The sequence below is a fragment of the Molossus molossus genome, unplaced genomic scaffold (genome assembly GCF_014108415.1).
Source record: "Molossus molossus isolate mMolMol1 unplaced genomic scaffold, mMolMol1.p scaffold_m16_p_12, whole genome shotgun sequence".
NCBI classification, from domain to species: Eukaryota; Metazoa; Chordata; class Mammalia; order Chiroptera; family Molossidae; genus Molossus; species Molossus molossus.
Genome location: NW_023425347.1, coordinates 20424510 through 20450835, shown reverse-complemented (window position 1 = coordinate 20450835; position 26326 = coordinate 20424510). Strand labels below are relative to the sequence as shown.

Genomic DNA, 26326 nt, shown 5'->3' with positions numbered 1-26326 from the left:
TGATAAATATAATGAAATCAAATATGAGTGATTCATGTATGACATTTTTCCTATCTAAGCAAAAGGCACCATGGGGTACAAAAATTCATTTTAGGAATTTTATTTGTGAATTGTAAACTCAATTACTTTTTAAATCTTTTAATCTATAAATTTTACAATGTGGTGGATTGCCTACATGTGATGTATAAAGACAATGTCTTTTACTGGTACTCATTTTAATGAAATAGAACAAAATTGAAATGGCACATTAAGAACTTTTCATATTGAAATACTCATTTTGTGAATGTATGTGCATGTTGGTGTTTGTGCTTATGGTTCAATGTGCATTTTATTTCAGCATCTTCCTTTATTAACAGCTGTTAGGCAGTCACAGGGACATGTACTGTTTAATTAGCATTAGAAATCGCCTCAAGAGTTGAGTTCTCAATAAGAAGATTCTCAGACCCATGACTGGAGCCTGGGCTTGTTTAAAATCCACTGAAATTCTCTTTATAGAATTATTCAGAATAAAGCACAGGCAATCCCTGAGACAAGGTGCATCTAGCCTAGTTCTCTGCTGGGCATCTCCTGGACTCCGATGCTTTTCTTTGCTGTTCAAAAAAGTGATAGAGTAGATTTTGTTTTGAGCGTAATTCATGTTTGAGAGGAAAACTTTAATTTTACAAATATTTTAAACTCTTTAGTGTCATTAGAGAAGCATATCATCTAGGGGTTGACAAGTTTTTTAATTAAAGGGCCAGATAGTATTTTAGACTTTGGAGACCAAGAAACAAAATTACAAAATTAAGGATTATCTATCTATCTATCTATCTATCTATCTATCAATCAAACAAATTTCTTTTTTATTTATTTATTTATTTTTTAATCCTCACCTGAGGACATTTTTCCATATTTTATTCAGATAGAGTAGAAGGGAGAGAGAGAGAGAAGCATTGAAGTGAAAGAGGCACATCGAGTGGCTGCCACCCGCACTACCCAAGCAGGGCCGGGGTCAAACCGCAACTGAGGTACGTGCCCTTAGCGGGAACTGAACCCGGGTCTCTCTGGACCACAGGCCAACGTTCTAACCGCTGAGCCAAACTGGCCAGGGCAGAAAACAGATTTCTTATTGATGAAAATCAAAATATAATAATGTAGTACAGTATTTAAAATATAGATCTATTAATAAGAATAATGGATTTATTTTATTTGGATAACATTTCACTTACTGGGTTCAAAGTTTAATGTTTCCTTTCATCAAAGTTAGTTACTAATATTCATTTGTCTTTGCTGATGTGTAATGAGATTTTATGTATTCCTTTTGGGAAAATGTCTTTTCACCCAGATACTTAATATCAAATATTGATATTAATTTCTATTAGTGTGTTGGCTTTAATTGAACATATTTATCACTTGGAAGGTATTTATAGAATTCTAATAGATCCTTCTCTCAATATTTGCCTTTTATCATATCAATCACTTCCAATTGAAGGTTAGTGGAAATTCCTCAATCACACAGTTTAATGGATTTTAAATATGATCATTTCCTTTGCAAAGCATTTCCCTTCATATTTCCAGTTCCCACCTGGTATCATACATAGTTATTAAAATATTGTTGAAATGTTTTTTATGTCACTCTTGATGTTGGTCCCACTGCCCTCAACTCAGTGTTGGTAGAACATTGAGAAGAAGGTAGTGGGAGGAGCGGAGATAGAGTATGATGGGCCTTACTTGCTTGTCATTCATAAATGCTGGAGATGTATCTTCTAGGACATTGTGGGTTTTTTGTTTGTTTGTTGTTGTTTTACTTTTTTTGTTTGTTTGTTTGGTCTCACTTCCCTTTATAGGAAAAAAAAAGAAAAATAAGGAAATGTCAAGGGGAAACCCAATCTGTAACAATTAAGTCTGAAGTTGTTTTGGTTAAAAAGTCAGGTTAGAAAGCATGGGCTGGACTGTAGTGTGGGGCCTGCTCGGTGCATTCTGCAGAGGTCAGCCTCCCAGGGCGCGCAGGGCCGACAGGACAGGAATGGCTACTCTCATTGCCACCCCTTGGTCAATCAGTTCAAGCTTCAGTGAAATTTCTGGACCCATCAATAAGAACAACTGTAACTCTATACCTTTAAGTGACTAGGTATACTCAGAAAAAGCTGATTTTCCCTTTGCACCTCAGAGATCTCCTTTGTGTATACATCTGAAGTTCCTTTTGAAATGGTCATTTCTTTTTTTCTGAAACCACCCTTGTATATTGTAGTATCTTTAAAAAAAATTTTTTTCTTTATTGCTTTTAGAGAGAGAGGAAGGGAGAGGGAGAGAGGAATAAAAACATAGATGAGAGAGAACATTGATTGGCCACCTCCTGCATGTGCCCCACTGGAGATCAGGCCCACAACCTGGGCATGTGACCTGACCAGGAATTGAACTGGCGACCTCTTGGTGCGTGGGTCGATGCTCAACCACTGAGCCACACTGGCTAGACCGTATATGGCCAGTACATACAGCTTGTCCTCTATCAATTTGACATTAAGTCCTCATTTTCCTCATCTATGAATAAAGGAAATGATTGTCACAATAGTTTTGTAAATAGTACTCCCTAAGGACGAATATCATGAATGAGTGTTACGTCTGTTCTCACACTCAGCTTCTTCACTGAGAGCTGAGTCTACAGAAGCTGCTTATCCATGTACGTTGTATAACAAGTATATATTAATTATTTGTTCATGATTTTAAAACCAGGAATTTCACTCAGCAGTTAGTTTTTTTCTTTTTATACTTGTTGACCTAATGGACAATGGACACTACTCTTAGCAGCTCACCAGTAAGATTTATAACAATAGTGAAAGACCAGCATAGAAATTAGCAACTTGTGGAATATAGAGAACATTTAAGGTCTGTACCTTTGTACTTGGATTTTCGGATTTTTAATTTCTTGCTAAACATTGATGAACTTCATAATTCCCAAAGGATCTAGTTAAATTTAACTTCTGGAAGCATATATGCAAAAAATGGAATCAGAACAGTATTATGCCTACAGAAATCAGTCAGATATTTCTTCTTAGAGAAATGCATAGTACGGTTGAAACATGGGGGACTGAGCCATATCAACCAATGTCAGGCAGTAGACACGCCATATAATTTTCTCTATTTTGATGTCTACTGTTCCATTTTTTTCTGTTCATGCATGACAGTTTTAGTGTTTTACATGGAGGAGTTGTAAAAAATTAGTGTAGTTTCAGTGGCTGATTTTGTGCAGCAAACATTAAGTCAGTTCCCATGAACAGCCCCCTGGTGCAACTCTTAATAAATGCAAACTTTATTTTTAGTAATGACCTTTCGTAATGTGAGCCTTGATCCGTTGAGATGCTGTTCACTTTTGATGCATCTCCAAATCCCTTTTTTTATGCATTTTAAATCAACACACGCTTGCTCTGAATTTATGCATGTGGATAGATGGAGATGTAATTTAAACACATCTGTTCAAATATGCATTTCAGATCAACTTGGTGCCGGTTCTCATAATACGATGGAGTTTTTGATGGGTATTATTATATCCCTAAAGTACACACCAGATGGTATTTATTAGAGAATGAATAGAAATGAAGTTTAAGGATGTTGAGCTTTTTGTCTTAAGTCACTCATTTCTTAGTCATAAAACAATAGTGGTCCGATGACCTGTCCCCTGTGATAAAGCTTCATGTGAGTCTGTTCTCTTTTAGATGATTGTCTCTCATTCAAGTTGAGGTTAAAAATATTTTTTTGTTGAGTAGTCACCATCACCAAGACAGTTAAATGAGAAAGGGATAGAGCAAATAATAGGCAATTAACAATTAGATGCTAGTTACAATTAATACTTTATAAGCCATATAAATAATAGATTTAAATAGATTGAATGGCGGCACTGAAAATCCTCATTCACTTGAGACATACATCATTGAATAGTGTGATGTGTATTAAAATATTGTTATACTTTAGGGTCATTATATCAATGCCTAAAATAAGATATCTTTATTAATTTCCAAAGCTCACCCCCCACACAAATACTTGTATTAAGAATAAATGACATAATAGATTCATAATATAGTGATCTAAACTTAATATGCAGAAATTCATTGCCTTTCCGATTTACCATTTTCAGTCGTGAGCTACCTAAATGATTGTCATTTCAATGAATATGGAGAAATACGGCATAAACACGCATTGCTCTTCCCCTAATGGCTCACACGCCTCTCTGTGTCGAGCAGCATGTCCTCATGTACCTTTATCCCCACGCCTCAGAGGGGAAGCTTACAAGGCTGAAGTTGCCTGTAGTGGGAGACCAGTGATAACTAATTTCTACACTTATTTTCTTCTGCAGAATGTATAGCGCTGGGGGCCAGTTCCAAAGAGCTGAATCAAGGATAAGAAACACAATTTATATATACACTCCTTTTTTCTTTCATTTGATGGGCAGCTATATTCTCATGTCTACAATCAGATGCAAGCAAACCAGACTGAAATTACTTGTGAGCTATTATTGACTTCTACAAACAGCACCACAAATTAAGTCTTTTTCTCAGAGACCTAGACAGAGGGAGTGCAAAAGGAAGCGATGATTTGTGAGGTAACCTGCAGTTATGTTAGGCAGTAATAGAAAACATTTTAAAATATTTGAAATAATATAATTGCTTTGCACTGGGAACACGTACATGAATAAAAGATGTTAGCAGGTGTCCTGCCAGTGTGGCATCGCATGCTGTCGTCGTTATTGGAAATGCGCACACCATCAGCAGATTGGAATTTGTAAAAAGTAATTGAAACAGAAGGTTTGAATAAAAAACTCAGGCTTAAAATCATGTAGCCTCTTTAAACTGAATTCCCAATTTAATAAAATACAGTTTTTGTATTGTCACCTTCCCATCTTAGATTTTTCACAATTACTCTGAAAATTGTATTTTTCTTGGTATTTCAGATTTTTAAAAAAATGCTTTTACCTCCAGTACTTGTCTGAGATATTTGATTTCTCCATTGAGTAATGTGATTAAGGTTTTTGTAGCATTTTTTTTTTTTTTATGAGTAAGGACCTTAATGTTTCATGTATTTCTGGTTGTAATTTTTATGGTTAGTAATATACAGATTTTTAAACATCACATTATTATAGTCAGTGTGCAGAGACATGTTTTTATTGTTTCATGTTCATCAGTAAAACTAATTTTTTAATACAATAAATTACATGCATAACACAGTTTTAGTTTTAAATAACCTCATGTAGAGTGCAATTTGCTTTCTGGTTGTGTTTTCTCTCTCTCTCTTTTTTTTTTTTTTGCTTAGCACTATTTTTATCAATTTAATGTATTTAACTATCAGGAAAAATGTAGAGTCAAAGTGCTCAAGTCTTAATCCATTTGAATCAGCTGCTTCTTCTTCCCCAATATTTCTTATAACCTGGTCCTTTTTTTTATCTTTTAACTGTAAACTCATTTCCACCATTCATTCACTGCTATCCCTGTCCCTCTGCCGACAAATGCTTTATTTTTTTGTAATTGAATTTACTGGGATGACATTGGTTCATAAAACCATACAGGTTCAAGTGTACAACCCAATAACACATCATCTGCATATACTCATCACCCAAAGTCAAGTCTCTTTCCATCTCCCTTTTTCCCCACTTTGCCCTCTTCCACCTCCCCCCACCCTTCTGGCTATCACTCTACTGTTGTCTGTGTCTATATATATTTGGTTATTTTTTGCTTCATCTCTTCACCTTTTTATATCCAGCCCCCCATTTATTAGATTTCACATATAAGTGAGATCGTATGGTATTTGTCTTTCTCTGACTGGTTTATTTCACTTAGCAAGTACTTTTTTAGAACCTCACTGTGCAGTCAGGAGAGAAAAACTAGATGCAACATGGTCTCTGCCCTCCCTGCACTTACAGTTCATCGGTTATACAACAGACCCTTCTATAGTGACACTCGATACTCCGGTAGGTGTCTGCATTCATGGTAGGTGTCCTGAAGGATCTCTCTTCTTCAAGACTGAATAACCCAGAGTCATACTGACTCCTTGTCCTTATTGTTTCCACTCCTTTCCCCCCGCCTGCCCCCACTCCGGTCAGTCACTGAATCAGTCACAGCTCCGCCGATGATACCATCTCTTACACCCCTGTCCCTTCCCTCCCCTCTTGCTGTCCTAGTTCACCGTGATCTTAGGGATGTACGTGTGGGGAAACAGTATGTACCGGGGCCTGGGCCGTCATTGACTGTGCTCTGCCATCTCTCTCTCACCTACGACTTGCCAGGATCATCTTACTGGTGCACAGTTTTAAAGGTGTTGCTCCCCACGAAGCCTTTGGTACTGCCTCCTGGCCACACTCCACATGCCGGCCCCAGCCTCTTGCCGAGCTGGAAGTGCCGGTCCGCCCTTGCACGTGCTACGGGTTCCTGTGGGTTTCTTGTCTCCCCGAACGCCGTCGCCCTTGCTTTCCTCCTGCTGAGAGGGTTCGTGCACCTGCTCCCCGTCCGCGCTGCCCGGCTCGTGGAATGTGGCGGCTCCGGACTGAGACGGGCCTGAGTGTCAGATACATGTCATTACTTTTTATATTGATTGCATGCTGAAATGATAATGTGTGTGTACACTGGATTGAATAAAATATGATTAGCTTCATTCGTTTCTTGTTTTTAAATGTGACTACTAAAAACCTTAAATGACACATGTTGCTCACGTTATGTAATTGGATGGCACTGCCCGATACTGTCTGCCACTTTCCCTACGGCGTCCTGTGTCTCCTTCCGCTCCGCACGGCATTACTGTGGGACTTATTTACAGTGCTCACGCAGCACTTACTCACTGCACCTTGGATTATGGCTGCATATCAAGAGACAGTACACACTGAGTGGAGGGCTCAGAATTTGGAACCGAGATGCCTAGGTTCAAATCGCAGTTCTGATTCCTACGGTAGTCCCCCCTTAATCATGGGGGATTTGTTCCAAGACCCCAGTGAAACCTGAAGCAGCGGATAGTACCGAACCCTATATACATGTTATTTTCCCTTTAATACATACTCATGATAAAGTTTAATTTGTATATTAGGCATAATAGATTAACAACAAAAACTAATAATAAAATAAGACAAGTATAAAAATATACTGTAATCAAAGTTATGTGAATGTGGTCTCTCTCTTAAAATATATTGTCCTGTGTTCACTTGTCACTTGTCACTGAAAGGAAGCCCTTGGCAGGTTCTCTTTGGCATCATTACGCTTGCAGCCTGGGACTGTTACTAAGTGAGGGAAGGCTGACTGGACACCACGGGACGCCACGTCCGTTGATCTGATGACAGGCGGCTCCCACGTGACGAGGGGCACCGAGCATCTGCAGTGCAGGGACACTGGACTAAAGGATGATTCGTGTCCTGAGTGGGCAGAACGAGGTGACATGAGATATCATCACGCTGCTCATAACGGCACACAGTTTAAAACTCTTGCCCTGGCCAGTTTAGCTCAGCGGTTAGAGCGTCAGCCTGCGGTCCGGAGAGACCCGGGTTCGGTTCCACTAAGGGCACGTACTTCGGTTGCAGTTTGTCCCCGGCCCTGGTTGGTCGTGTGGGTGGCAGCCACTCGATGTGTCCCTTCACGTCGATGTTTCTCTCTCTCTCCCTTCCTCTCTCTCCCTCCTATTCTATCTGTACAAAAAATGGAAAAATATCCTCGGGTGAGGATAAAACAAACAAACAAACAAAAAACTCTTGCGTTGTTATGAGTGACTGAAACCACAGAAAGTGAAATCACAGTGGGGGTGGGGGGGCTACTAAACGCACTGTGACCTGATGGAAGTCATTGAACCTTTCTGAGCTCCAGTTTCCTGTCCGTGGGATGGAGAGGATAACAGTGCTTGCCTGGGAAGGAGCACTCAGAGGAGTGAGTGGGCTACTCTCTGGAAAGCACTTAGCACCGTGCCTGGTGGACGTGCCATGGAAGCTAATGCTCAGCACTGCTGCTGGTGAGCCCCTGACTCGTCTCCTGGAGGACTTTGGAGGCAGGGTAGCACCTTGCTGTCTTTAAACAGCACAGTACTAGCACATAGAATGTCTGCCTTCTAGGATATTGATTAAATTACCTATTGATTATATTGATCATCAAGTGAATTGATCATATTGATTGAATTGCATTTTCCTTGGGAAGTCATCAAAGCCCAAAGTGACTTATCTCCCCACGTTTTACAAAAATGATTGCGATACCGGGGTGAACCCCATGAACATGAAGATTCTTTTAGCCCCAAGATGTGTGTGCGTGCGGTTCCTTCTGCATTCTGTTCCGTCCTTGCGGGTACTTCCTAGAGCACCATCCAAGACTGCCCTTCCCTCCAAAAGCATTTTACACTCGCGTAGAAGGCTGTCATGTCCACATGCTTTCACCATTTGCTTTACACTTTATACATCTGAGAACTATGCTGCTCGTCACCCTTACTTGGGTGGCAGTATTTGTCTTTGCATTTTGCTCTTGGTGTCATTTACTCGTGATTTTGCCTAGTGTCTGTGTTCACATTTTATAAAAGTATCGTCACACAGTTAAGAACAGTTCTTATTCAGGGCTGCCTGGAAAATGTGACATTGTCTTCGGGAGGAGATGGCCTTGTGCAGGAAGCCTGTTGTCACGACTACACAGCCCTGGATCTTGGACCTCAGCTATGATGAAATAGCCATGACTTGTGTTTTACCACCTGGGGTCTCTTCATTTTCTTTTTTGATCAGAAATTGATTTTGTTAAAGCTGTTTGCTAAAGGGAGCATTTGCCGTGACTGGAGCTACCCACATAGATTGAAGTGGACCATAAATACTAGTGATGTTACACTGTTTCAGTTCATTTCAGCAGATTCTGCATGAGGAGGCGGCAGCCTGCGGTTCTGTGGCTCGTCATGTCCACAAACCTCTGCAGTTTTTGTGTGTGGCTTTTCTCTCCCACCCCCACGGCCCGATAGGTGTTCTTCCAGTTTCATCTTCTCTAAGCCCTCTTATCCCACCTTCCTCCTGTGTCTGCGATCGATCCTGGCTCTGTTCGCCTCCGCTGGGGACTGGACATGCTGTGCTACCCTCCCGTGCACCCCGATTCTGTTTCCAGTCCCTTCGTTGTAGGTATCTGATCATTGGTTGGATTGACTCAAATTGTTTTTACTTCCGGCTTTCATCTAGTAGACCTTACTAACCTGACGCTGTCTGGTGAACCGTGTCACACATTTGCACACTTGCAGCTTACAATGATGGTCACAGGCAAATATGTTCTCCTCCCAATTATAGCACAGGGACCTTTGAAACGGGCTCTTGTGCTTGAGAATTGCTCAGCTGAGCAGGTTTGAGAGGCAGGAGTGAGTGTTCAGATTGTTTCCTCTGTGCAAATACTTCACCTCTCTGGACCTCTGCAGAGTAAGCCTGTCACCCCCCTCCTTCTCGCCTTGATGTCTGAAATAGCGTAGAAAAAAGAATATCCGCATGTGGGGCTCTGTGGGTCTTTATAGCCACTAATTGGATCCAAATTATATGAAAGATGGAGATACTTTGGTTTTTGTGCCGAGCTACGAACTGTCCAGGATTTGGTATCAAGCACCACAAAGAATTCCTGCGATTTCTTTGCCGAAAATGATGTAATCCGGGCCACGTTCTAGACCTTGCATGCTTGGGGACATGGTGTGAAGGGTTAAAAATCAACAAGGCTTTTTGCTCTCTCACTGCCTCTCTGAGCCAAGGGCTAGTTATGTCTACTAATGTTTCTAGTCTCAGGGGATCCTCTCTCTCTCTGTAATTTTGGCACCACTGAGAATTGTGTGATAAAATCTGAGCTTTCATGAATATCTTTTTTGTTGGCCACTGGCACAGATACGCTATCTGGTGAGGATTTTTTTGTACTGTTTACCCCCTTGGATAAAAGCAGTACATGAGTCAAGCATGAGGAGTCAGAACACCCCATTCCTGCTTCCTTGACTGTTCCCCGGCTCTGTAATCCTGGACGAATGACCTAATCCTAGTGTCCTTGTTCTTTAACAGGAGAGTTATAGTCCGATAACTGAGGAAGGACTGAAAAGATTGTGCAAAGTGGGTATTCTTGTAATTTAGCAGTTGTGGAATCATGAGGTGATACTCATGCTTCTAAATGAGTATCTCAAACAAGTCACTGCACGATGACACCAGATATTATTGTTTGTGAAAAAGGAGGCCTTTGGGAATAAGTGTATGTCTGGTTTTTTGTTGTTGTTGTTTTTTTATCCTCACCCGAGGACATTTTTCCATGTTTTGTTCAGATAGAGTGGGAGGGAGAGAAAGAGAGAAACATTGACATGAAAGGGACACATCGAGTGGCTGCCACCCGCATGACCAACCAGGGCCGGGGACAAGCTGCAACCGAGGTATGTGCCCTTAGCGGACACTGAACCTGGGTCTCTCTGGACCGCAGGCCGACGCTCTAACCGCTGAGCAAAACTGTCCAAGGCTGTATGTCTGTTTTATATCTACTGCTCTCTGTCAGTGGGAGGCAGTTTGTCCTTTAAGATCACAGACTCTGATCAGATCTGGACTCTACTGCTTATTTGCTGTGTGACCTTAAGCAAGGTACGCAATCCCTCTGTGCTTTTGTTGCCTCATCTGTAAACTGGAGAACATACTACTTATCTCAGTTCCTGCTTTGAGGAGTAGGTGCATAGGCAGGTGGAGAGCATTTGCTAGAGCGCCTAGCCCAGAGGTGATGCGTAGGGAGGAGCCCAGAGGGGTCGCAGGGAGGAGCCCAGAGGGGTCGCAGGGAGGAGCCCAGAGGTGGTTCGTAGGGAGGAGTGCAGAAACAGCCACCACATCCACATGACACAGGTCCTTCACCTCGACTAGTTCACCTCTGTTTTCTTCCAGAAACGGTAAGTTGAGGTTGTTGTAGTGTCCTAATGTTCCCTAGTGTAGTGGCTTCGTTCTTGGGTTTTGAACTATTTCTTGCCTTAGGATCAGCCAACAGCAGCATGAACACGATGCCCAGCCTCCCCGCACCCCGAGCCAGCTGTGAGGAGCAGGCGGCCTCCAGGGGCTGTGGCCCTGCAAGGACTGGACTCCTACACGCCGTGGCACGTCTCAGGCAGTGCTGTGTGGCTGCAGACCGCAGCTGCAGGCCAGCCAGGCGTGGCTGGGGCAGAACAGAACCCTCTCAGAGGCAGTGGTCCAGAGATTTGGGCCAAATGGGACCCAACGGGCAGTGTCATAAAAAGTGGCAGGCAGCCCTGGCCAGTTTGGCTCAGCGGTTAGAGCGTCGGCCTGCGGTCCGGAGAGACCCGGGTTCGGTTCCCGCTAAGGGCGCGTACTTCGGTTGCAGTTTGTCCCCGGCCCTGGTTGGTCGTGCGGGTGGCAGCCACTCGATGTGTCCCTTCACGTCGATGTTTCTCTCTCTCTCTCTCCTTCCTCTCTCTCCCTCCCACTCTATCTGTACAAAAAATGGAAAATATCCTCGGGTGAGGATAAAAAAAAAAAAAAAAAGTAGCAGGCACAACCTGGCTGGTTTGGCTCAGCAGTTAGAGCGTCGCGGGTTCAATTCCGATCAAGGGCATGTACCTCGGTTGCAATTCGTCCCCGGCCCTGGTTGGGGTTGTGCGGGAGGCAGCCATTCGATGTGTTTCTCATGTCGATGTTCCTCTCTCTCTTCTTCTCTCTCCCTCCCACTCTATCTGAACGAAAATGGAAAAATGTCCTCGGGTGAGGATTAAAAAAAAAGTGGCAGGCCCTTCACATCGAGGCTGTAGTGTCTAATGAACACACACGTCATGAAAATTCATATGGAAAGGACCCTTGGCCACTTGACTTCTCTCTGTCACAGCGGCCTCCTAGAGGATGACCAGCAAGAACTTGGCCAAGAACATATCCAGCTAATAATCGATTTTTTAATGATGGGACTTATCTTCAAAAACAGAAGAGAGTGGGGGCTGGTGGACTCACTGGGTGAGTGTCGACCCCTGCACCGAGAGGTCACCCGTTCAATTCCCAGTCAGGGCACATGCCCAGGTTGCGGGCCCGATCCCCAGTGGGGGACATGCAGGAGGCGGCCAGTTGATGTTCTCTCTCATCGATGTTTCTATCTCTTTCTCCCTCTCCTTTCCTCTCTCTCCCTCCCGCTCTATCTGAACAAAAAATGGAAAAATGTCCTCGGGTGAGGATAAAAAAAATAAATAATAATCTTTCACCCTGTGTTAGTGTTTTAATTTTTTCTAAAAATATGAATTTAAGGTGAAAAATGCAGTTTGTTAACTAATACATTTTTTAAAGTACGCCTTTGAGGAGTGATACCCTCCTTGTAAGCATGGCCGGAGAGCTGTGCGGCCTGGGTCTGGGCGGCGCCCGGGCAGCCTTCAGCCCGCAGAGCAGCCTGCCACAGAGGCCTCGGCACCGCCGCTCCTCTCCCCTGCCAGCTAGACAAAGGCCGGACGTTCACTTCTTGGGCTTTAAAGTAAAATACTGAGATTCATATTGGTCAACACAGGGATTGATCACCAGTAGGCGTGAATAAAGTCTGTTGCTTTCTTGTGTTCCTTTATTCAGTGCCCTGTCCTTTTCCCCAGTTCCCCCTTGCCGGTCACCTGTAACTCAGTAGGCGCCTTTACGAGCCTCCGCGTCTGTGAGGCTGTTGCCCCACTGCCGCAGTGGAAGGATGTGAATGTGGCCCCATCCTAGTCCACCAGGCATTCATGATTCACTAGGAGGCTTTAGACGAGGAATCAAACGTGAATGGTACCAGGCAGGACAGAACAGGGCCATCATGGAGGTGTAAAGGAAGGACCGAATGAGCTGAGACGCGGAGAGAAAATCAGGAAGCATTTCATCGGAGAGGCAGGCCACGGGATGAGCAGTGTGGATAGGTGCTAATAGATTGGGGGCCAGGATTGCTCCAGGAGGACGTGTTCTGATTTGAATCATAGCAATGAGAATTCCATGGCAATGGAAAGGTTGATTTAGGGCTACATATTGGAGAGCATCAGTATGCCCACTGTCCCCCAAACTCACTCTAAGGTGTCCTTGGGAGTACTTAACAAAACTCAGTCATGGGCCTGGTTGATAGAATCTCTGCAGATAATAAATATTTTTAGCTTTGTGTAGTCTCTGTTGCAACTATCACAATTACTCAATTCTGCTCTTGTAGCCAAAGTAGCCATAGACACTGTAAATGAATGGGTGTGGCTGTGTTTCAATAAAACTTATTTTATAAAAACAGGCAATAGCCAGATTTGTCCCATGAGCCATAGTTTGTCAACCCTTGGTCTGTTTTTTAGGGTAAACTGAATTTAAATAATACATGAGTTCAACTAAAAAGGAATAAAGAAAGTAATTTTGAATAATTCTGTGGGGCGTTTGTTTGTTTGTTTGTTTGTTTTTAATCCTCACCCAAGGACATTTGGCATTTATCTTCAGATAGAGTGGGAGGGAGAGAGGGCGGCAGAGAGAGAGAAACATTGATGTGAGAGAGACACGTTGAGTGGCTGCCACCCGCACGACCCCAACTGGAGCCGGGGACAAACTGCAAACCGAGGTACGTGCCCTTAGCAGGAACCAAAACCAGGACTCTGTGGTCAGTGGGCCGACACTCTAACCACTGAGCCAAACTGGCCTGGGCAATCATTCTGTGTTTTGATTTGATGGTCCGTGTGTGTGTGTGTGTGTGTGTGTGTGTGTGCGCGCGTTTTCAGTATTATTTTTGATGGTACTATATAAATTGCATTTTAGGATAGCACAAGACATGAAATATAATGCCTCTGAGTGCCATTTCTTGATGATGACAACACTTCTATTAAAAGTAAAAATTTGCCCAATTTCTTATTTACAGTGGACTGCATATTAAAGGCATTATGATTATATAACTTTATAAATTGTTCTTCCTGAGACCCAATGTTTAGTCACTTTCCCGTTATGCTTTCCCATTAAAGAATGCTATGATCTAGGTTTGAGTCTAAAATTTCAATAAGTGTGGTTATTTTTTTCAAAGTTTAATTTTAAAAGATTTAAGAAAATTGTCCAACTTTGTAGTTTTTACCCTGTCGTGATATTCATTTAATTGGTTCTGCTAATGTGAATGCCCTTTCAAATAAGAAAAAAATAAAGCAAGAGGGAAAAGTTGATTATTTCTGTAATTGGATTTTCTCTTGAATAAAATGATTTCACCCACTCTATATTTCTGAGTTAAGGCAGGGGGTGGGGGACCAATTGCTTTCATATTGTAGTCAGAAGCAGACAGAAGAAGGTATAGTCTGTTCCAAGGTATCAGAATAGCATATTGGTTTTGGTTGTAATTAATTACTGATGCTGAATATACTCTGGCCCCTGCTTTCATTCCCAAATCTAAATTTACACTGTGTGCAAAATAATTCCATCCAGGAAGAATTCTAATTACTTTAGTAATTATCGTCTTATCTCTAAATGGAATTCAGACATTTGCTGCAGTTTATGAATGTTAGAAATGTTTCATTTCCTTTTCACCTTGAATAACAGAAAAACACACATTACTGAATCTGGCTTCATTGAACCTTATAATTCATGTTACCATAGAAACAGAAAAACTCATATAAGAATTGTGTTAACAGTACCATAGATAGTAAATACCTTTACTTTAACCAGCAATATCATAAAATGATTTTAATAACAGATGTGCAAAAATTCCGTGAATTTTAATATGGTGTCTTTTAAATGTTATAACAATGTTATCCAGTATGCTTGCTTTTAATCTTAAAGTAATATATTTGGTCTGATGTAAGGCTTTGTGCTTATTTCAAAATATTTGCTGTGGAATACAAGCATAGCATTATAGGATAAAAAAACTTACTGTCCGTGGTATTTATTTAATTTTTAGTTAATGGTGATAATTCCCTTGATTTTTGTTTGAAGCCAAACTGTGTATTTTGGGTTCATACCAGCTTTGGGAATGTGATGGATGACACTACATTCTTTGGTGGCATCTGCATCTGGCCAGTCCCCCCTCTTATTTTTGGCTTATTTGACAACCACTTTTTGTTTTGAGCTTCACAAACACTTTCCCCATAGACTTGATTAGTTTCTGCCGCAGACATTTAATAGTTATGTATTTTTTACCATTTTACATTCTGATTTCGCAGGATATCCAGAAATTTCCAATGCTTTAGCAAATCATTTGTCATTTTATCCATAATCCTCTTTCTTTCCTTGTCTCATATATACTAAGTTTTTACTTCAAAAATGCAAAATTGTACCAAATTTAAACTAAATCATCTGGATTTTTTTTTACCTTAGGAAAGGTAGTCTAAACTTTAAAAAGAAGGAATAATTTAAAGAGCTAATGGCTACTGACTTTTTCTCTTGAGGAGGCCTTGAAAAACCATCTTTGATTATAAATATCACTTACGATTAATAAGGGAATTATTCAAAAAGAATTTTTTCAAACAAGTGGCTTAACCTTTTCTCGAGAGGTCAGAGATTTAAGTTCTACTTTGAAAAAGATCATGGCTATTCCTTTTTAGGAATATATCTGTATATTCTATTCAGTTCCCAGACAAATAGAGTTGAGGTTTTTTTAAGCCTATCTTCTTACATTTATTTCCTCTTTTATTACTTTATTTTAAGAGTGTGTGTTCTGTGTAAGTGTGATCTCGTTAACGTAGTAGAAGGTGTGCACTGGTGAACTGAATTGTTCTGATCAAGGTCCTGTTGGGAAGAAAACTATGCCAGGTATTTCTACCAGAGGATATTTAATCTAGGGAATTCATTTTATAAAATGTTGGCAAAGCAAAGATTGGGAGTTGAGGTAACCCAAGAATAGTAACTGCTGAAAGCAGTTACCACAACTCGGGATAAGGGAACAGAATAAAGAGGTTGTGTTAGTGGGACCTAGGAGCAAGGACCACGGTGCTGCTTCAGAAACAGGAGGTAACCAATTCGACCCCATGAGCTTCTTTTCGGCTCTCGCCGTCTGATCTCCTGTCCGTCTTCCTTTCTCAAGTTCCAGTTGGAGCCACTGCCAAAGATCCAAATGCACTGTTTGGACGTCCAGCCCCAGTATTACCTGCTGTACAGAATATATGAGTGTGAGGCTAAGAGACAGCAGCAATAACACCAGTTTTTATCATCTCCCAAGTAATCTCATAATTGACAGAGTGGGGCCCATTTTATATTACTGATTTTCTATGTTATGAAATTGATACCATTTTTGATTTGTATAAAACAAATAAAACAGTAATGTTATATGACTCAACTTTTAGATTCTACTAAATCTACCCGTGCCATGACGATTATTACTTCATTCACACCGGTCAGGTGAACCTTACTTTTTCTATTTCGCAGACTATGTCAAAGATGACCTGTTATCCACTTTTTCCTAATATTTTTTTATTGATCCAAAAGCAGTCAGAGAAATGTTTCCTACTCTTATTCGGGTCACAGAAGCCTTTAAGAATCAGAATAAAGCAATGGTTACCTCTTCCTGAAATATATACATAAAGTTTTGCATTCAATTTTAGGGGTCCACAGATTCCAGGAAAAGAAACCCTAGATTGACAAGGAAAAGGCATTGTTGGTATTGGCACTTTTTGGTGTGTGTCTCTTCAATGTTTACTCATCATAAGCATGGCTACCTGAAATGTACATTGTAGATATACACCACCCCTTCATGAGTTCTTAGTGTGGAAGTGATTGTAGGTACTTAAACAGGGAATACCACAGTTAGACATAAATGGATGGATGGATGGATGGATGGATGGATGGATGGATGGATGGATGGATGGCTTTCCAACCTTTATCTAAATGTTTTAGTGCTTTTTCTGATTTCATCCCAAAATCCATGAGAATTTGTTTTTTATAAAATTATGATAATAGCCCTGGCTGGTGTGGCTCAGTGGTTAGAGTGTTGGCCCTTGCACCAAATGGTCTTGGGTTCAATTCCCAGTCAAGGGCACATACCTGGGTTGCAGGTTCTATCCTGGCCCTGGTCAGGGCGCATGCAGGAAGCAACTAATTGATGTTTCTCTCACATCAATATTTCTCTCTCTCTCTCTCTTTCTCTCTCTCCTCACCCCACCTTCTCCTCTAAAGCCAACAGAAAAAATATCCTCGGGTGAAGATTAACAACAAAAAAATTATGAGAATAAATTTAAAGCTGCTGGAAATTGTTTTAAACATATTTGAAAATGTCTTGTTCTTGTTCAATTTCTTTTATTTTTCTCACTCATCTACACTGAATAGAACCTCCAGTAATATGCTGAATTGAAGAAGTAAGAACAGAAATCGTAGTGGGAAGGCATTCAGTCTTTCACCAATAAGTGTGGTAACAACTGTAGCCCCTTTATCGGTTGAGGTAGTTTCCTTCTATTCCTTGTTTACTGAGAGTTTTTATCATGAATGGGCATTGGATTTGTTCACCAAGTTTTCTGCATCTACTGAGATCACCTTTGTTCTTTCAATATGGCTTATTCCATTAATTGATATTTGTATATCAAACCAACCTTGTGTTCCTGTGATTAAAAACTAGGTCATGATATGCAATCCTCTGTATATGTTTCTGCGTTCCATTTGTTAACAAATTTTGTCTCTTCATTCATGAGGGATATTGGTCTGAAATTTATTTCTAATCTCTTTCTCTGGTTTTTATATAGGCTACTGCTGGACTCATAAAATTAGTTTCATTCTCACCTATCTTCGAAATGGTTTCTATAGAACTAATTTTATTCTTTTTACATGTTTAATAGAACTCACCAGTAGAGCCATCTTAGCCTGGCTTGTTTGGTGTTGCTTTCTTATGTTGGCAAGATTTTTAATTACAAATTTAATGTTTGTAATAGATAAAAGACTAATCAGATTTTCTGTTTCTTCTTGAGTCAGTTTTTATAATTTATGTCTTTCAAATATTGTGGCCATTTCATCTCAGTTTTTAAGTTATTGGTATAAAATACACCCTTAGTATCTTTTTTGACATATAATTGAGATATAAAATTCTATTCGTTTCAGGTGTGCATCCTAGTGATTCAATATTTATATATATTATGAAATGATCTCCATGAAAGTATAATTACCATCTGTCACCTTACAAAGCTACTACAATATTGTTCAATATATTCCATATGCTGTACATTTCATCTCCATGACTTACTCATTTTATAACTGGAAGTTTATATTTGTAAATCCCCTCCACCTATTTTGCCCACCCTCTAATCTCTCTCCTCTCTGGTAACCACCAATTTGTTTCCTGTATCTCTGAATTTGTTTCTATTTTATTTTAAATGTTTGTTTACTTTTTGATTCTACATATAAGTGAAATCATGCCATATTTGTCTTTTTCTGTTTGACTTAATTCACTTGGCATAATACCTCTAGGTGCATCCATGTTGTTGCAAATGGCAGGATTTTTTGTATTTGTGACCTAGTAATATTCCCTTGTATTGTGTAAGAGAAAGACACTTTTTTCTACCCTTGAAGGTTTTTTTCAGCTGGTTGAATAATTAAATCTACATGAGACAGATTAACAAGAGAAAATTACCACATTTTATTCCATTTGTATGTATGGGAAATTCACATAATGAGAGAGTCACAGATGCAACCTATGTGAGAGGTTTAGATACAGTAAGTTAAAATGAGCTTTGAGTGGCATTCTGAGCTAAGAAGGAGATAATGCACCTTGGGGCTTCAGAGAGGAGGAAGATCATTTTAGGATGATAAGAAGGGTATTTAGTAGTTTGCCTTGCCATATAGATAAGTGAAAAAGGTTATCTCTAATAATCTCTTATTATGGACAAGGCCCCTAATTTAAATTCTTCTGGGTGGTTAAGGAGAGGCAGATGTTTCTCTTGAGCCTGGAGGGTCTCAGATTCCTTTAGTTCAAAATAATCTGCATACCACAAAGGCACATCTAAGGGCCATTATTTCTGAACCCCTACAATATATACCACCGTCATTTGTATCTGCTCATCTTTTTTTTTTAATCCTTACCCGAGGACATTTTTCTATTTTTTGTTCAGATAGAGTGGGAAGGGGAGAGAGGAACAGAGAGAGAGAGAGAGAAACATCGACGTGAAAGGGACACATGAAGTGACTGCCACCTGCACGACCAACCAGGGCTGGGGACAAACGGCAACCGAGGTACATGGCCCTTAGTGGGAACCGAACCTGGGTCTCTCTGGACCGCAGGCTGACGCTCCAACCACTGAGCCAAACCGACCAGATCTGTATCTGCTCATCTATTGATGGACACTTAGGTTGTTTGCATATCTTTGCTACTGTAAATAATGCTGCAGTGAACACGGGTACATATATCTCTTCAAATTAGTGTTTTTGTTTTGTTTGTATAAATACCCAGAAGTGGAATTGCTGGATCTTGCGGTAGTTCTATTTTTAATTTTTTAATTGTTGACATTATTACAGATGTCCCCCATTTTCCCCTCTGTGCCCCGCTTCACCCAGACCTGGCCCTTTCCTCTCTCTGGCCCTTGCCACGTTGTTGTCTGTGTCAATGGGCTATGCATTCTTTTTTTTTTTTTTTTTTTTTTTTTATCATCCTCACCGGAGGACATTCCTCCATTTTTTGTTCAGGTAGAGTGGAAGGGAGAGAGAGGAACAGAGAGAGAGAGAAACATCGATGTGAAAGGGACACATCGAGTGGCTGCCACCCGCACAACCATCCAGGGCCGGGGACAAACTGCAACCGAGGTACATGCCCTTAGCGGGGACCGAACCCGGGTCTCTCTGGACCGCAGGCCGATGCTCTAACCGCTGAGCCAAACCAACCAGGGCTAGGGCTATGCATTCTTTAGCTCTTAACCTTTTTCCTTTTTTAAAATTTTTCTTACAGATGTTTCTCTTTTTCCCTCCATTGACACCCTCCTCCCAATCCTCTCCCCTATGTCCTTGTTTACGTATACATGTGTATAAGTTCTGGGGTTTATCTCTTCCCTTCCCCCACATCCACCTCTTCTAAGGTTTGTCACTCTGCACCCCACTTCCATGTCTTTGGGTCTATTTTGTTCCTCAGCTTGTTTTGTTCATTATATTCCACAAATAAGTGAGACCATGTGATATTTGTCTTCCTCTGCTTGGCTTGTTTCGCGTAGAATAATACTCTCCAGGTCCCTCCATGTTGTCTCAAAGGCTAAGAGATCTTTCTTTCTTACAGCTTCATAATATTACACTGTGTAAATGTACCACAGCTTTTTTATCCACTCTTCTACTGATGGACACTTGGGCTGTTTCTAGATCCTAGCGATTGTAAGTAGTGCTGCTATGAACATGGGGTACATACATTCTTTCTGATTGGTGTTTCAGGCTTCTTCGTGTATATTCCTAGAAGTGGGATCACTGAATCAAATGGCATTTCAATTTTTAATTTTTTGAGGAAACACCATATTGTTTTCCATAGTGGCTGTACCAGTCTGATTTTAGAGAGAGAGGAAAGGAGAGGGAGGGAGAGATAGAAACGTTGATGAGCGAGAACATCAATCGGCCGCCTCCTGCGTCATCCCCACTGGGGTTTTGGTCCACAACCTGGACATATGCCCTGACCAGGAATTGAACCAGCGACTTCAACCACTGAGCCACAACAGGCCGGGCTTAAACTTTCTTCTTAATGAACCTCTATACTGTTTTCCATAGTGCCTACAAATTGAAAATAATACAAATAAATGGATAGATAGGTTGTTCTCATGAATTGGAAGAATTAATATTGTTCAGATTTCCACAATCCCCAATGCAGTCTACAGAGTCAACGCAATCCCCATCAAAATACCAATGGCATTTTTCACAGAACCAGAACAAAGAATCCTAAAATTTCTGTGGAACCACAAAAGACCCTGACTAGTCAAAGCAACCTTGAAAAAGATCAAAGGAGGAGGTATCACGCTCCCTGATTTAAAACTATACTGCAAAGAAAGCTGTAGTAAAACAATATGGTACTGGCATGAAAATGGACACATCACTCAGTAGAACAGAACAGAGAGCCCCAAAATAAACCCATACATATAGGCGATTAACCTTAGTGTCCTTTTTTTTTAATCCTCACCCAAGGATACTTTTACATTTATCTTCAGACAGAGTGGGAGGGAGGGAGAGAGAGAGACATGGATGTGAAAGACACATAGACTGGTTGCCACCTGCACAACCTCAACCAGGGCTAGGGATGAACTGCAACCAAGGCATGTGCCCTTGGCCGGAATCGAATCCGAAACTCTTTGGTCCAGGGGCCGACGCTCTAACCTCTGGGCCAAACCGGGCAGGGCCTGAGTGTCTTTTTAATGGTGAGCCCACTGTAGTGCTTCTCCTTCATGCCTGAAGTCGGTCTGTTGTGTCTTCATTTTCTTCTCAGTCTAGCTAGTAGGTTAGTAGTTTTGTCGTTTTTCAAAGATGCACATTTACTTTTATTGATTATTCTCTATTTTCTATTTTATTTACTTCTTGTACCTTACTTTTTTCCTTTGTTTGTCTTACTCTGGTTTTGACTTGCTCTTTTTTCTGCTTATTGAGGTGGAAGCTTAGATTATTGTGTTTAACTCTTTCTAACACAGACATTTAAATCTATCAATTTCTCCCCTGCACTGCTTCAGCTGCATCCCATATATTTACATATGCTGATTTCCACTCAGTTCAAGGTCTTTTCCCCCCTGCCTGCCTCTACTTTGCTTTTCCTGGAAGTATTGAGTAACTGTCCTGGAATTAATGTCCGTAGGACTAAAAAATATTTTTTCTATCATGTGTTTAGTTATGCCTAATAATTTTAATAGGTCTGATCCTTTTTCTGAGATAATAGAATGGGTGTTAGTTTTAGTTTTTTTCACATGTGGAATTTGAAGCTCTAATTTATCGATCTAAAGAATGAACTAGAATCAATCTTTTTCCTGTTTTTGCCACTGTAACACCAAATTGCAAGTAAAATCTTTAGATGAATTAAAGTACATTTTATTTAATTAAAAATTTTTTTTTTTGTTTTGGTTATTGATTTTACAGAGAGAGGAAAAGAGAGAAACATTGATGAGAGAGAACATTGATTCGCCATCTCCTGCATGCCCCACACCCCGTATCAGGCCCACTACCTGGGATGTGCCCTGACCAGGAACTGAACCAGCAACCTCTGGGTGCAAGGGTCGATGCTCAACCACTGAGCCACACCGGCCAGGCTAAAGTATATTTTAATAGTATTTTAAATATAGTATGGGATATATGTATGTATGTATTTTCATTCAAAATAAATAAATCTTAAAATATTGGAGCTTCCTTAAATCCTACCCTAGGGCTGCAAATAGGTAGTACTTTCCTCGTATGTCCTGATAGATTTTCTTTTTTTTTTTTCATCCTCACCAGAGGACATTTTTTTTTTGCATTTATCTTCAGATAGAGTGGGAGGGAGAGAAGGAGGAAGTGAGAGAGAAACATTGACGTGAGAGCAACACATCGAGTGGTTGCTACCCACATGACCCCAACCGGGGCCGGGGACAAACTGCAACCAAGGTACGCGCCCTTAGCGGGAACCAAACTCGGGATTCTCCGGTCCGTGGCTGAAGCTCCAACAGCTGAGCTAAACTGGCCAAGGCCTGATAGATTTTCTTTTTTTTTTTATCCTCACCCAAGGACATTTTTCGATATTTTGGACATTTTTCGATATTTTGTTCAGATAGAGTGGGAGGGAGAGAGAGAGAGAGAAACATCGACGTGGAAGGGACACATCAAGTGGCTGCCACCCACACGACCCAGGTATGTCCCCAGGGCCGGGGACAAACTGCAACCGAGGTATGTACCCTTAGCGGGAACCGAACCCGGGTCTCTCCAGACCGCAAGCCGACGCTCTAACCGCTGAGCCAAACCGGCCAGGGCCTGAGAGATTTTCTTAACCAATCATAGCACTGCTTCTGCCAAGGCAGATACATAATTGGAATCTTTCTCATTAATTCTGTTTTCAAGTAATTTAATGAATCCATTTTGCCAGTAAATAGCTTGTATAAGTCAGAAACAATACTGGGTCAAAATTTCTCTGTTTTTAATCTAATTAAACATTTCTATATTCATCTTTCAGAATTATTCCCTCATACTATTATGAAAAAGTAAATATAGAAGGTCTTTTAAATTTCAAAACACATAATACTAATTATATTCATTAGACTCACAACTTTAATAAATTCATGGAAATGTATTTTAATATTTTGAAAATTTATGACTTCTCAAAAACAGCATTTACTCATAATTAGCATATTAAATATTTGGATTAATATTGTATTTTATACCCCATATAATTTCCTCATAGCCACTTAAATCACATGTAATTTAGAATTTGGTTCACTTAAAAATTTGATTTTCTCATATACTGAAGAAAATTACTCAATAGGCAAATTAACACTGTAAATATGAGGAGGTTTTTTATGTTCACTTAAGGAGCTGAATTATTTTTAAGAACATAAGTAGCATCATTTGCATATATAAAATTAATGTATAGATGAACATCATCTAATATTAAAGTGCAGTCTCTACTTTGAAAACATTTTATAGGCAATCAGTTCACATTCTTATATGCTTTGAAACCAATTAAGCTACTTTTATTTTTAAATTCTAACATCAGTCTTTCACTAATTCATAGTGGCCTACTCCCTCCCCTGTTATCAGTCAAATTTTTGTGTAGGTTATCAAATATATCCATGCATTGAACTTTTCCTTCCTTAGTCTTTATAGTGACTAGTATAAAGGTTTGTCTTTCCTTTTTCACTGTGGACCTTGAAGCCAAAGTAAGCAGCTGTTGCATAATACTGAGCTAAAAACTATACTGGATCAAGAAGGATTGAGAGGTGAGGAGAGATCAGTGAGGTACTTTCCTTTGGGAATACCCCATAATCTTGTGCCAAGTTCATTCTAATTCACAGCTTAGGACAATAAGAAATTGTCTTGGTTTCTGCAGTACTTCACAGGCAGTTTTTAAGATTAAAAAAAAAAAATTCCTAGGAGAGATAGACGCTTCTCTGTCATTTCTGCCGTGATCCATTACTTTTACTTTTTGCTGTGGGTTTTTTTTGTTTAGAAGTAGTTATAAGTTAAATGTAAAAATTGGCTAATTGAAGTTACTGACATGACTTTTCTATTCCACATGCTTTAGTAGATATAGAAAATGGTCATATTATCTGTAGCTTACTGTAAAAGCATGTTAATATGATTTTCAAACATAATTTTGATAATCACCCTTAATAAAGGAAAAATATTTTTATATCACAATAAAAATTAAAATTATTTTTTTCAAATATACCATTTTATTTTTCTCTATGCATATTCTCTTTTTCTATTTATCATCACAGAGAAAATTTTCTCTCTTTGTAATGTATCTTATTGATTAAAGTTCAGCCAAATTAATAGCTAAATGAGACTAAGTAGAAACCAAGAAAGAAATATTTTTTAAAATGAATGTGTCCTTTTTTTACATAGGCATTAAAGGATTATGCAAACAAGTTATGGAAAGCTGTTTTTGTTTGTTTGCTTTGTTTTGTTTTGATTTTTTTATATATCTTAATTGATATTTTAGAGAGAGAAGAGGGGAGAGAGAGAAAGAAAGAAACACCAATTGGCTGTCTTCTGCACGCCCCCTACTGGGGATGGAGCCTGCAACCTGGGCATGTGCCCTGACCAGGAATGATACCGGGACCTCTCAGTCCACGGGATGATGCTCAATCCACTGAGCCATACTGGCCGGGCAGAAAGTTATTGTTTTAATAAAGCAGTTTGTATTAGGCATCCAGTAATTTGATTTTTTTCCATTGTTACATCCTTTTGTTCTCTATTCTCCCAAATATTTAATATATCTTGATGAGAGAAATTATCCTATTCATTCTTATAGAACTGTATTTAGGTGATTTAAAAAAAAAAAAGCTATATAGGTAGGTATTCTGTGATTTGAAATATTTGAGGCTATTTTTCCTGTTCATGGATTCAGAGTAATAGTGGAGTTTTGAATACTGTTAATGGTATTTTGTCGTTCTGATGCTGTTAATATACAATAGACTATTGTAGCATACTTGAGAAACTCAATGGCCACAGAGGAATGATTTTCAAGATGCTAACATTTGGGTCTATCAGAAACAAAGGCAGCTTGTTACCCAATCGCTCTGTAATGAAAACAGTTAGTGGTTTACTTTTAAATCATTAAGGGTAGCAAGAATCACCATTTATTGATGCAAAGTCTCAGCCATGAATGAGAGGGACCAAAATAGAAGAACCTGGAGAACCCTTGCATTGAGCATCAGAAAAACTGAAAATGTTTCTTGGTATCTTCAGAAATAAGAAAAGATGTTGCATCTCTAAAACAAAATTAGTATGCTGTGGGAAGGAAAACTGGAGAAGGAGAGAAATTTAAAATAAGATATTCAATTAAATTTTGTTCAATAGAAGAGTTGGAATATAAACTCAAGCAAATCTCCCAAAAACGGAACAGAGGACAACATTGGAATATGACCGTGGAAAAGCTTAGAGTCAGTTCAGTAGTTTCAACATTGGAAAAAGAAGTATCCTGGAGACAGAAACAATGCTTTTAAAAAGAACATAAAATATTATAGACCTAAAAAATACAAGTCTCCAGGTTGTACCGTGTACAAAAATGTAAATACCTAAAACAAGGCCTATTATCATCAAATTTAAAATCATTGAGAATAGATACAATATCCTAAAAGCTTTCAAAAAAGGAATGGGGCACATAAAGAAGTGTGCTTCAGAGTGGATCTGGACATCTTATCAACCTTGCCAGCTTCAAAATAATGGAATGATATGAAATTCTGGTGGCTAACCCTTTTTGTTGCGGAGCGCCACTATCAGCCCCTATCAGTCATGGATCAATAGCTCAGAAATGCTGAGACAATAACAAATTTTGCTGGCACTCTTTTTTATGACACTGTTGAAGGAATGCTCCTGTGGAATTATGGAGAATAGAATAGTCGAGAATTAGGAGGACACTGGATTCAGGAAAAACAGGATTGAAAAGGAGACATTCAAGTATTATAGCTGGTTCATAATGAAAGCAACACATGCTTGAAGAATGTAAGAGTAGCATTTCCAGGGGAGTGGGGGGCGGGGGGATGAATATGGAACTGGTCAATTATATAATATATTGAATGTTTAGAAAATAGTATTGGTTTTTGATAGACCTGATGGAGCTTCTGGAAAACATTAGCATAGATACATAGAACATTAATAAAAAAAATTTAAAAGAGGCAATTGTTAACTCTATGAAAAATTCAACATTGTGACAAAAGAAACTTCGTAATAGTATACCAGTTGGCTCTGCAGTGAACACTCTTTGCAGTTATACCAATGGAAATACTATTCATTTCACTAAAAATAATGCAGTGATTATGTAGTGAAGAGAGGGATAGAGTAGTTTAAAGAGCTAAATTC

General features: G+C 39.8%; 1 protein-coding gene across 1 annotated transcript in view; it reads left to right on the top strand.

Moving 5' to 3' along the window:
- Nucleotides 1-26326, top strand: part of CDKAL1 (CDK5 regulatory subunit associated protein 1 like 1) — a 621394-nt gene that overhangs the window by 429655 nt on the left and 165413 nt on the right. The window lies entirely within an intron of this gene.